Raw genomic sequence first — 13272 nt, 5'->3', positions numbered from 1 at the left:
TATTTCATAAAACACTTTTTATTTACTTAGTGAAATATGGCTAAAACTTACTTTTTATCTTTGCATGCAATAATGTTAGTTTTTGACCTGCTGTGAATGCAGAGTATGTTCACAGAGTAGGTTGTGACGTAGTTAGTTTAACAAGTATCAAATTTCTTACATTACTTGTACTGTGAAACCTTAGTTTTGGCTGAATTCATGATTCTAGGTCAAGGACAAAAAAAAATGTGTGTGAAATTTTATGGGACTTAACTGCTAAGGTCATCAGTCCCTAAGCTTACACACTACTTGACCTAAATCATCCGAAGGACAAACACTCACACCCATGCCCGAGGGAGGACTCGAACCTCCGCCGGGACCAGCCTCACAGTCCATGACTGCAGCGCCTAAGACCGCTAGGCTAATCCCGCGCTGCGGTCAAGGACAAATACCCCACAGATTTCGATGAGTTATTTTCAAGTTTGAGAATGTGTGACACAAGTGGACGAATCTTTTCATTGCATGCACTTAAAAGCTTAAATTTTTTACGTAATCAAGGGACCGTATACCTTAGTATGTGATATTAATTTGAACTTGATAAGCCAATCGATTCGAGAGAAAGGATGGGTCTTAACAAACGAACAGATAGGCAGACGGTCAAAAAGTGACCAAAAAATTCTTTTTCGTGTTATATGGTTACAAATTAACCGATTTCAGATATTTTAGTTTACTTACACTGTGAAACCCCGTTTATTACTAAATTTTGTGACTCTATGTTGACGGGAGAGACCCTATAGCTTTTGATGAGTGAGTTTTCGAATAATAAAACGTGTGACTTGAATATCGGTATCCTTTGATGGTATTGACGTAGAAACTTAAAATTTGTACAATGCCAAGGGAGCAGAGGTCTTAGAATGTGTCGTGAATTTGATCTTGGTACGTCTACCCGTTCCTGACAAAAAGTGTTCTTACCAGTCGGAGAGAAATACAGACAGAAAGACAGACAGAAAGATAGACGGACAACAAAGCAATTCGGTAAGAGGTCCGTTTCTACAGATTAAGGCATGAAACCCTAATAACCAAATTTTACTTGTTATCCGTATACAGTATAGTGGGAAGAACACATGAGAAAATTTGTAGACTGTTTGGGATATACAGGATGCCAAATTTAGTATACAGTGTCGCCAACTCTGACAGCAACAATGGTTCTACACCGGCTGCGCAACGAGTCGAACTGAAATCAGAGGCGATCTACAGACTTGTGCCACTGTGGCAATGTAGACAGCCCGAAGCACATTTATGACACAGTTATGACACAGACAGGGCAAACAACAGCACTGATACAAAGGTAGAGGATATAATGAAAGACATAAATTTGTGCAGTATAGTACATAACGTTGCAAACAGAATATCAACACTTCAAATATTATCAGAAGCGTGGCACACAAAACTTAGGAGATAAAAGACTAGGTGGGTTAGTGGACAGAGTAGTCTCATCAAGAAAGAATCACACAGAAATGCAGCCAAACGAAACAAGTGCCGGCGGTAGCCGCAAAAGCAACCACTGGCGGTGTTGTGCCTGAAAGGATTCTTACGGGTTTCGCTCACAAAGCGTGCGCGTTTACTCCGCCTGGTACTGTTGAGGATGCGGACTCCATTGTTGATGGACTCAGTTGTGAAGACGACTATCTGAAGAGTCTATAGCGGAATATTGTAATCTGCGCAGTTTAAACTTACAAATATATCTAGCAGATTTAAGTGTGCCTTAGTTTGGGAACACATAGTCTGATTTTTCACTGTATGGAAATATGTAGTTTCTTTAGTCATTATTATGAATCAGACTTTTAGAACAGAGCTGAAAAGATTTTGTGTGGACTGGAGCCTTCCCATGTCACATAAATTCGGTGTCGTTTTAGAGAAACCATGTGTGTCTCACGCTGCAGTAGTAGAAACAAATTGTATTCTTTAAATACAATAGTTAAATCTGGAGTTTTGGTGACTCGAGTATTTCCAAGTCACACCAGAACGGCTGGCGTGGTACGATCACCGCAGGTAGTTTATATGTAGTTGCGTTTATGATAGAGGAAACACTTAAGGTACTTCCGAGACGGTCGTGTACCATATGTACATACATCTCTTATCATAACTAGTTACGATGTTATATTTCTTTCGTTTTCAGTTTTTGAGTTAGAATTTTCCTGTAATGACATACGGTAATGAAGAGTTTAGACTGAATGTTTCCTAGTAGAGAATTAGGATTAGTCTCCACGTGTCGATGCCCCTGGGAATGGGCAAGTCGGTCGTAACACCCAAATGAATAGCTATCGAGGCTAAGTAGACCGAGAGAGTGAAATTAATAAATAGTTATTAAGCAAAAATCTGCACCGCTACGTAACTATTGTTTCCATTGCGCACTGTTTACAAGCTGCTTTAAATGTTCTAGATAAAATAACGTAGAAACGAGCTTGGAAGACAGGATGGTATATATCATTTCATGCTGTATCATCTGTATGCCAGAGTTCATCAACTACGAGTGGTGGCGTGCCAACCTCTTGGCAACTGATGGCAAGATGTTTTCAATGGATAAAAGCTTTGGAGAACGTGCTGGCTAGGTCAGAAGTCAAACAGCCTCTGTACCGAGATCGTCCACCGTACTGGTAACATACGATGTGGCGTTATCTTGTTGAAAGATAGCGTCACGTAGACCTCGAAGATGCGATCAAGCCACATGCCTAGAAACGTGAGAAATGTAATGTCCGCTGTCAAAATTATACGTATGTCGTAGGCGAGTGCGATCTGACGACTTTTGTTCCCCTCGGAGTCTCCACACACGTTCGCGTCCATCGTGTTTCTGCACGCAGAACTGGATGCTTCTGAATTAACGTGAAGTGATGTCTTTCAGTTGTATATCGATGGCAGTTAATGAAATGTAATCCCATTAACATTCTCGCTCGACAGGTTTACACCTTGCACGACAGACTGCCAGACGGATTAACTTTATGTTACAACGCTTTCGACCACTAGTAAGACTCCATCATAGAAGAAACTAACCGAATACGAAAGTCTCATACAGAAAGCGGGTAACGATGTCAGAAACCGGCTGAATTCGTGATCAGCAGTGTCGTATACCCCCAATGCATTAGATGAAACGGGTGCATGAAAATAATTTATTTTAACGATCTGGCAGCTTATGAGTGGCGAATCTCATTCCTTGGCTGGACGATCTGAGAAGCAGTAACGGAACCGGTCCTCTACGAAAGCAGAGAAGCTCTCTCGCGTGCTTGGTACACACCTACGGATCAGAACCGGAATGTGCCGGAAGGCGTGCTCTCAGTGTGAAACGAGAATCTGGTCCCAGTCTTTCAGCATAAATTTTGCGGTTGATGTTTGTATGATGAAAGAAAAACTGTTGTATGTGTTCTATGTGTTCCTACAACGATCTCGACTCGATTCTTAGGGATACTTTGGTATTAAGACTTAAAATGGCTGAAAAAAACGTTGTATTTGGTAATATACACGGACCTACTATTTCAGAAACTTATCAAGAATTGTTTCGACCACTGTTACTACAAAGAGATGCACTTTTTTCCTTTATAGACGATAACTGTATATTTTAACTACGAAGTTCTTAGAACGTCTGTGTTGAATTTTATGTGACTGCTGCACATTTGCATTAGATTGCTCCTTGAAGGGAAGGTAAGTCAACTTTAGCAGTGAATTTTTCCGGAAAAAATAGCTGTGAAAGTTACTCAACATAGGACTGACGTCTCTACCGATGTACTAAATATACGAAGGACGCTAGCATTTTGGAAGGTTTAGGTTTCATATATAGCTCATTTCCCTCGTTCATTCGTTACAAATGTGTGTGAATTCCTAAGGGTCCAAACTGCCGAGGTCATCGGTCCCCAGACTTACACACTACTTAAAGTAACTTATGCTAAGAACAACACACACACTCATGCCCGAGGGAGGACTCAAAACTTCGACGGGAGGCCCATTTCAGTAATCATGGATCAGTGGAACGGACAACAGCGTGCGTTACCCATAAAAATGTTTTATAAAACAATGATAGTTTGGTAGCGGCGTAGAGAGAAATTCGACGTTTTTATAATTTCGGGCGTCATGATGACGTTCCGTCCAAATACGCGATTAAATGTTGAAGTAATAACTTTGAACAGAACGATAAAGAAGTGTGCGTTCTCCAGCAAACATTGATGTTGTACGCGAGTCTGTCGTATGGAGGCCACGGCGTTCAATTCGTAACCAAGTAGCAGTGATTGGAACGTCCCGGGTAAGTGTTCGAAGAATTCTTCATCTTGATTTAAAATTTCATCCGTCCAAAATGCAGATGGTGCAACAGTTGAAGGCCAACGATTACCGATTGCGATTAGGACTCTGTCAAATGGTTCAAATGGCTCTGAGCACTATGGGACTCAACTGCTGAGGTCATTAGTCCCCTAGAACTCAGAACTAGTTAAACCTAACTAATCTAAGGACATCACAAACATCCATGCCCGAGGCAGGATTCGAACTTGCGACCGTAGCGGTCTTGCGGTTCCAGACTGCAGCGCCTTTAACCGCACGGCCACTTCGGCCGGCGCAGGACTCTGTCAACAAATGATAACAAAAATAAACAATAGCGATGAATTTCTAAACAGGTTATGGATGTCAGATGAGGCACAGTTTCTTCTCACAAGTTATGTGAATGAACAGAACTACCGTTACTGGGCAAGCGCAAATCCTAATGACGTTCATGTGCGTCCTTTACGGCCGGTCGGAGTGACCAAGCGGTTCTAGGCGCTACAGTCTGGAACCGCGCGACCGCTACGGTCGCAGGTTCGAATCCTGCCTCGGGCATGGATGTGTGTGATGTCCTTAGGTTAGTTAGGTTTAAGTACTTCTATGTTCTAGCGGACTGATGACCTCAGAAGTTAAGTCCCGTTGCGCTCAGAGCCATTTGAACCATTTTTTTGCGTCCTTTACACGCTAGTAAAGTGGCACTATGCTGTGGTGTTTAATCACATAGGATTACCGCAACGTATTTTTTCGCAAATGAACAGGGAAACACAATAACTGTCAGTGCCGATCGTTACGTGGAGATGTTACGAACTCTCGTTACACCTGCATTAAACAACTTTCCAAACGTTCAAGAAGTCTGGTTTGAACAGGGCGGAGCGGCATCACACACTGCACGGTAATCAATGGCATATGTGCGAGAATTGTTTGGCAACCGTGTGTAATCTCGAGATTCGGCCCCCTATATAGCCAGATTTATCCGTTTGTGATTTTTTCATGTCGGGCTACACGACTCGGCCAAGAACCCTGGCTGAGTTAAAACAGAGAATTCTGGATGCAATTCACAGTATCCCAGCTGAGATGCTGCAGCGGTTAATGAAGAATCTCAACAGCAGATTTCACGATTGTATTCGTACAGGAAAAGAAAAATTGGAAATTTTATGTAAGTTCTTATGAGACCAAACTGCTGAGTTCATCGGTGCTTAAGCATACACACTACTTAACCTAATTTAACAAACTTACGCTAAGGACAACACACACACACACATGCCCAAGGGAGGACTCGAACCTCCGACGGGGTTAGCCGCGCGGACTGTGGCAATGCGCCCAAGGTCGCGCGGCTATACCCGCGGCATTCGTAGAGAACTACTCTAACAAAAGGACGTGATTTTTTTTAATGCCATCAATGTTTGTTAAATGACAAAGCTGTAGGATTACAATTACTATGAATCCGATTTCTTTCCTTTATCAGGTCCAGTTTTATTCGATTGTGAAAACGTTCGTGGTTGTCTGTGTCCCTCTATGTTAAGGGTGGTAGGAAGCCAAACGGGCCGACTTGGAGCAGGAGAGGCACCACAGGACATTTTAATTTCCAGTGTCTATACTTTTACAAATAAATTCATAAAACATTAACAGCATGACCAGGAAGGACAAATGGCTCAAATGGCTCTGAGCACTATGGGACTTAACATCAGAGGTCATCAGTCCCCTAGAACTCTGAACTACTTAAAGGTAACTAACCTAAGGACAGCACACACATCCATGCCCGAGGCAGGATTCGAACCTGCGACCATAGCGGTCGCGAGATTCCAAACTGAAGCGCCTAGAACCGCTGGGCCACTCCGGCAGGCACCAGGAAGGATTCATGTGAAATTTCATCATTTTTTCACTTACTACTGGCTGCATTTGTTGCTATAGGTACACTTTTCTTCCTAAGTAAGAGAGATTCTTCGATGACTTTTGCACAGCATACAAACCATAGTTACAGCTGTATGAAACTAAAGAAGTTACTTAATTTATGAAAAAATAGATGAACTGTTACATTTTAAATTTCATGTTTAGAAAAAATTCAAGTTTTATAGTTAATTATCTCAATTTTTTTCCACAGTTTTTTAATAGATTTGGAAAATTTGACTTTCATACACCTGTAAGTACTATTTGTATGCTATGAAAAATTCATCGAAGAATCTCTCTTACTTAGGAAGAAAAGTGTACCTATAACAACAAATGCAGCCAGTAATAACGGAAAAAATGATGAAATTTCCCATGTAAAAAAATGGTATTTTGCTACGTTTTTGAACTTCCACTGCGATGAGTGTGAGTCCTCAATCCTTACTGGTCATGGTGACAGAGTTTTATGAATTTATTCTTGAAAGTATAGACAGTAGAAATTAAAATGATCTGTGGTGACTCTCCTGCTCCAAGTCGGCCCGTTTGACTTCCTACCCCCCCTTAAATAGCACTCACACAACACTTTGACAAAACGTCGACTAAAGCATTCGATCTCGGACAGAAGCCTTACATCAGTCTGTGGGACAAGCATGAGGGCAACGGGTCGTTACTTCACAGATAAACACGGTGAATGAAATGAGAGAGATGAGTGTCTTGCCTTGGGCACCTGTTTACCAGTTGTCTGGTCCTCGCGTAACTTCCGGAGCTGGACCTATTGCTGGCGGACTGGTCAGCAGAACCAGTTGGGCGCGTTACGTGTGGCCGGCGCCAGGTACCGTACGCTGACGCCGCCGCTACCGGTGACGGTCCAGCTGGAGATGCGCGCCGCTACGAGGAAAGCGACCCACGACCAGTTTAGAGGCGCGACGCGGTCGCAGAGCGCCCGCGGACACACACGGCGCACGGACCGAGTGAGGTCCGCCGGCAGTGAAAGCCGCCTGCAGATTACGTCCAGCGCAGCGCCGGTATTCGGACCATTCGTGCATGAACGTGTCCACTTTCGCTGTCAGCGCTCGGTCCTCCCCAAGGCAATCAGTGGCGTGAAATTGCTCTCCTCTTAAACAGATTCCGATTCCGCAGCACGAATTCACGACAAATCTCGTCACGACTGTGAAAACTTGTGTGATAGACCTTAATGTCTTGTTCCCAGTCATTGGAAGCAGAGAAAGGAGCCCAATTTCTGCGGATCGAAAGCCATCACTTCAGCTGAATCTGACCATAGGGAACTGTTTGGGAACAGTTCGTAAGTCTAGTGTAAGGAAAACATAACTCCGCCATCGGGCTGAGAGAACCACGCGATGCTGACCGACCACCGTGTCGTCCTCTGCCTGCCGTCAGCTACTTCTCATCCAAGTAGTTCCTCAAATCCCCTCACGAGGCTCGCTAATTTCTGTTCCAGTCTCTCCACCAGAGAAAACTCACGGATGGTTCAAATGTGCGTGAATTCCTAAGGGACCAAACTGCTGATGTCATCGGTCCCTAGACTTACACACTACTTAAACTAACTTACGATAAGCACAACACACACACATACACACACCCGAGGGAGGACTCGAACCTCCAGCGGGACGGCCGCGCAATTCGTGACACGGCGCCTCTAATCGCTCGGCTACTCCGCGTGGCATTACAGACAGTACTAGGGATCAAACACAGGTATTCAGACACGCTGACAGTTCCACTACAGAGCCTCTGCTTTTAATTCCAACAACTCAGATTCACACTAGAAAAACTGAACATAGAGGCAGCATTGATATCCATTTAGTTAACGTTATAATTTAACTATCAATTTCAAACAATCTTGTACATGATCCCTACAAATTGCCATAACATGGTATAGAAGAAACATAGAAAAGACCGTTATCTGCTGACAGATATAGAAGTGTTACATTCTGTCATCTTTTCCATTAATACAAGGGATATTTGGAGCTTAGTCACACGCAGTAATTGTGCTATATGTCCTTACATATGACTCTTCCCGTTGATGTTTTTCTCTTTTATCTGTTTCAGTATCACTGTAATCCCTATCTCCACCCCCCCCCCCCCTTTTACCAAGCTGTGATGCGTAACACACTGTTCTTTGTTACAGCTCACTATCTGTTTCGCGATACCAGTTGCATTACTAGCTAAGGTGCATTGTCCTGTTTAAGAAAATTAAATTGTTATATCTTCAGTTTCCACCAGTGTCATTTTCCTTAGTGGTAGTCGTTTCTCTCTACTTTTCGTAGACCTGAAGATGGCTGTTCAACAACTACATAACGTCGTGTGACTAGGGCCTCCCCTCGGGTAGACCGTTCGCCGGGTTCAAGTCTTTCGATTTGACGCCACTTTGGCGACTTGCTCGTCGATGGGGATGAAATGATGATGATTAGGACAACACAGAACCCAGTCCCTGAGCGGAGAAAATCTCCGACCCAGCCGGGAATCGAACGCGGGCCCTTAGGAGTGACATACTGTCGCGCTGACCACTCAGCTACCGGGGGCGGACTGTTCAACAACTGAAACCGTTTATACAGGGTGGGGCCAATAAAAGTCGCCTGGGGTACAGTGTTCCAGGGTGCAAAGAAACACAGCAGAGAAAAGGAAGTACAGTACTAACCTAACTATAGCAGATGTTGAACGTAACCGACATTCATCTCTTTGCACGTTGGTGCCCTGATTAACAAGTTGCTGAGGGCGGAGGGAAGCTGGACTGCTGGAATGGCTGCAGTCACATCGTAAATGTTCAGCAACAGTTCTTGAAGACTGTTTGGTTGTTGCGATACACCTTAGATCTGAGGACTCTCCGCAAAAACAATCGCACACTGACAGAGTAGATGACCTGGGTGGCCAGCTAGGCCCGCGAAAGTTCTGACCTCTGCTAGAAACTCTGTCAGGCGTGAAGACTGTGTAAATGTGCTCCAAGATTCGGCCAGTTGTATGGGCAGTCGCTCCATCCATTTGGAAGTAACTGTAGGTTCAAATGGCTCTGAGCACTATGCGACTTAACTTCTATGGTCATCAGTCGCCTAGAACTTAGAACTAATTAAACCTAACTAACCTAAGGACATCACTCACATCCATGCCTGAGGCAGGATTGGAACCTGCGACCGGAGCGGATCGTCGGCTCCAGATTGTAGCGCCTAAAACTGGACGGCCACTCCGGCCGGCAACTGTAGGTGTTTTCCTTTTCCGTTAGTAGCGCTACTCACGACCAATCGTATCTACTTCTCCGGGCCACTTCTACTTGCCTCACCCTGTATGACTACTTATTTATGAAGTGATGAAGACAAACAATTTTCCTGCGTACAGTTTCGGATCACGTGTCTGCTTACGTGACTAAGTTACGTTTTACAGAACTATCTATGCTACGAAGCATTTTCAAACTTAGTGTGAGAATTGGCTCTTTCTAAATTTCATTTACAACTTCACACATAATGTAGAAAACGCTCAACACATAACTCCTCGAAATAAAACCGTAGTAAAGAGTCGTTTCATTCCGATGCTGCAAGATCCTTAACTTAAACATTGTGTTCTCGTTCTGCGAATGTGCTGGATGAATAAACAATAGTAATTTATTGTGTCTGACTTACTAACATGGCGGCAGTCCTGAAGTAGTAGTAAGAGGATACAAACCGAATATTGTAATATTACAAATGAATACTGCACGTCTCATGTGATTATTACCTATGGGCATTATTATCGCGTTATTTATTGAATGAAAAAGTAGTCTTCGCTAGAATCATATTAAATTGCTATTCCTCTTTCCCACAAACGAGGAACACCTTGTTTATCCATAGTTTTGTTTTTTTTCCTGTTGCGCGAAATGGATTCGTTTTCGGAAATGGTTCCCTATGTAGCCAATATTTATGTGGTGCCCTTTACAAGTTATGGCAATGGCCTTGCCGCAGTGGATACACGAGTTCCCGTCGGATCACCGAAGTTAAGCGCTGTCGGGCGTGGCCAGCACTTGGATGGGTGACCATCCAACAATAACAGATGGTTGAAGACCTATTCTTACACATACCGCAAAACATTTTCCTAAAGATATTTGTAGCTAATAATAAGGCTGTACTAAGACCTTAAAGTTCACAACCAGAGTACTAAAAATAAAGCTAATTTCTATACAGACGAAGTATTCCAGTCTAGAGCTCAGAATGGAGTGGAAAGATCTGTAAGAGATTATGGGTAGACATCAGATATGGTATAGTAAATGACAACACATTCAGAGGGTACCCCTCTTAACCGGCAAACGGTTCAAGATGTAATGAAGTTTACGGTTAATGATACAACGTAGAGAGCGCGTAATTTTGTCCCATGCTTAATACCATTAACTAACCAACCGAGAAACGGAAAAAGTATGGTGTCAAGCGGTCTAAACTTTCAAACGTGTATGAATTTCTAAGGGACCCAACTGCTTAGGTCATCGGTCGCTACATTTACACACTACTTAATTTAATTTAAACTAACTTACGCTAAGAACAACACACACACACACCCAAGCACGAGGGAGGACTCGAACCTACAGCGGGAGGGGCCGCGCTGTCCGTGACATGACGCCTCAAACCTCGAGTCTACTCCGCGCCGCCCAAGCGGTCTGTCTCCATCATTACATGCAGCAGGAAGATTAGAGAAGTATAAACTATAATGAAGGATTCCGGCCGCTCAATATCCATACGTTTTGCAGATTATTTTGCGAGCAGTTTCCGCACAGATATTGACAGGCATTATATCACTGTAACAGACTTTTCAAGAGATTTCGAATGTCGTTAAAAATACCCCCTTCCTTAAAATAATACTTGTTTCAATGCCTCATCTGATTGTGCAGTTTTAAGTAGAAACCATGTAAAGAAATTCCGCGCCCCTTTCCATAATGTTTATCAAGTCCCTCATTGCGATATCTTGAAAGGAACAAACACCGACCGAACAGGCACTGAAGCTTAAAGGTACCGACCAGCCGCCGTGTCATCCTCAGCCCTTAGGCGTCACCGGATGCGGATACGGAGGGGCAAGTGGTCAGCACATCGCTCTCCCAGCAGTTGTCAGTCTTCGTGACTGGTGCCGCTACTTCTCAATCATGTAGCTCCTCGACTGGCCTCACAGGGGCTGAGTGCACCTCGCTTGGCAACAGCACTCGGCAGACCCGGTCGGTGACCCATCTAAGTGCTAGCCCACCCCAAAAGCGCTTAACTTCAGTGTTCTGCCAGGGACCTGCGTCACCACTGAGGCAAGGCTGTTGGCCACGATATCTTGAACGTTCATGTAGTAAGAGCCGTGATACATACATATCTACACGTAGATACATACCCTAAAAACAACCATATAGTGTGTAGCGGAAGGTTTATTGTACCACTGCTACTCACTGCCTTTTCTATTCCACTCGCTAATAGAGAGAGCAGGTAACATCTTCATGCTTCCCCACAATCCCTGGTTTCTCATATCTTCTCTTCGCGGTCGTCACGTGATGTACGAGGTTTGTCCGGAAAATACGTATAAAAGTTGAATAATAACTTTATTTTACAATTATTCAGGTATTACAATATGGTCTCCTTCAAAGTACTCGCCCTGAGACGCGATACGCTTCTGCCAACGCCGTTTCCACTGTTGATAACATTGCTGAAAGTCTTCAGTTGTGATGTTGTTCAGTTGGCGTGTCGTTTCCGCCTTGATGGCTTCCACATCTCCCAAGTGCCGCCCCCGAAGCACCATTTTGCATTTCGGGAACATGAAGAAGTCACACAGGGCTAAATCGGGTGAATAAGGCGGGTGGTCTGTCACGGTGATCGAGCTTCGGGCCAAAAACTCGCGCACAACGTGCGACGTGTGAGCGGGCGCATTGTCGTGATGAAGGATCCACCTGACCCCTTTTGCCAACTCCGGTCGAACTCGGGCCACACGAGCTCTGAGACGTGTCAGAACTTGAACGTAAAAATTTCGGTTCACTCTCTTCGCCTTGTGAACAATGCCCCTAGAATCAAAGAAAACAACCAACATTGTCTTCACATTGGACCTTGCTTTTCGCTACTTTTTTGTTCTCGGTTCTCCTGCTAGTTTCCATTCCTTGCTTTGCGATTTGAGCTCCACATCGAATTTGTAAAACCAGGACTCGTCTCCAGTGATGACTCGGTTGAGAAAGTCCCCTCGTTCCTCTGCTTCCAACCAATCCTCACTGCACTCAAACCTCTTCATTGTCTGTTCTGGCGTCAAGAGCTTCGGTACGATTTTCGCACACAGTTTCTTCATTTCATGTTTTTGTGTCAGGATTTCGTGAACGATTGTTTTGGGGATTGACTGCTCTTCAGCAATCATTCTGACTGTCAATCTACGGTCTTTAAGAACACAAGCCCGAAGTCGTTCAACATTTGCATCGGAACTCGATGTCGACGGGCGTCCTGGGCGAGGGTCTCGTTCACTTCTTCTCGGCCATCACGGAACCTTTTTAACCACTTGTTCACGTTTGGTTCCTTCAGAGAATTGTCTCCGTAAACCTATTTCAAACACTCAAAAATCTCACGGCCATTCTTGCCTAGCTTTGCAAGAAACTTGATGTTGACGCGCTGTTCCTCAATCAGAGAGAGCTCCATGCCGACGGCAGGTGAAAAAGGGTAACTCTCAACAAGCTGCCGCACACTCCTACCTTCACGCAGAGTGCTCTGACTCGAACTGAGCGTTGATGGGATTGATTACAGCAGTACTCCCATCTGGCGGTGACTGCAACTTGTAACATAAAGACATTATTCAACTTTTATACGTATTTTGCGGACAAAACTCGTATGTTAGTGTTACTAGAATAGTTCCACATTCTTTCGCAAAAGCCGGTTCTCTTAACTTTCTCGATTGTGTTTGGCGAAAGAACGAGTTGTTCCTCCAGGGATTTCCACTCGAGTTCACAGAGCATTTCCGTACTACTAGCGTGTTGACTGAAAATACCGGTATCAAATAAAATCAGCATTCCTATGAATTGCGTCTGTGTCTTCGTTTAACTCAGCTTAGCAGGGAATCCCAAACACTCAGCAGCGTCGCAAAATGTGTCGCACAAGTGTACTGTTCGCCGTCTGCTGTCTGCTTTAT

The 13272-nt window shown here is 44.1% G+C and overlaps 1 protein-coding gene across 1 annotated transcript in view; it reads right to left on the bottom strand.

Annotated features, from left to right (window-relative positions):
• Positions 1–13272, bottom strand: part of LOC124711455 (fibroin heavy chain-like) — an 83115-nt gene that overhangs the window by 12394 nt on the left and 57449 nt on the right. The window lies entirely within an intron of this gene.

Source organism: Schistocerca piceifrons, chromosome 8 (genome assembly GCF_021461385.2).
Source record: "Schistocerca piceifrons isolate TAMUIC-IGC-003096 chromosome 8, iqSchPice1.1, whole genome shotgun sequence".
Taxonomy (NCBI): domain Eukaryota; kingdom Metazoa; phylum Arthropoda; class Insecta; order Orthoptera; family Acrididae; genus Schistocerca; species Schistocerca piceifrons.
Note: the sequence above shows the minus strand (reverse complement) of the source record. Positions and strands in the feature narration are given on the sequence as shown.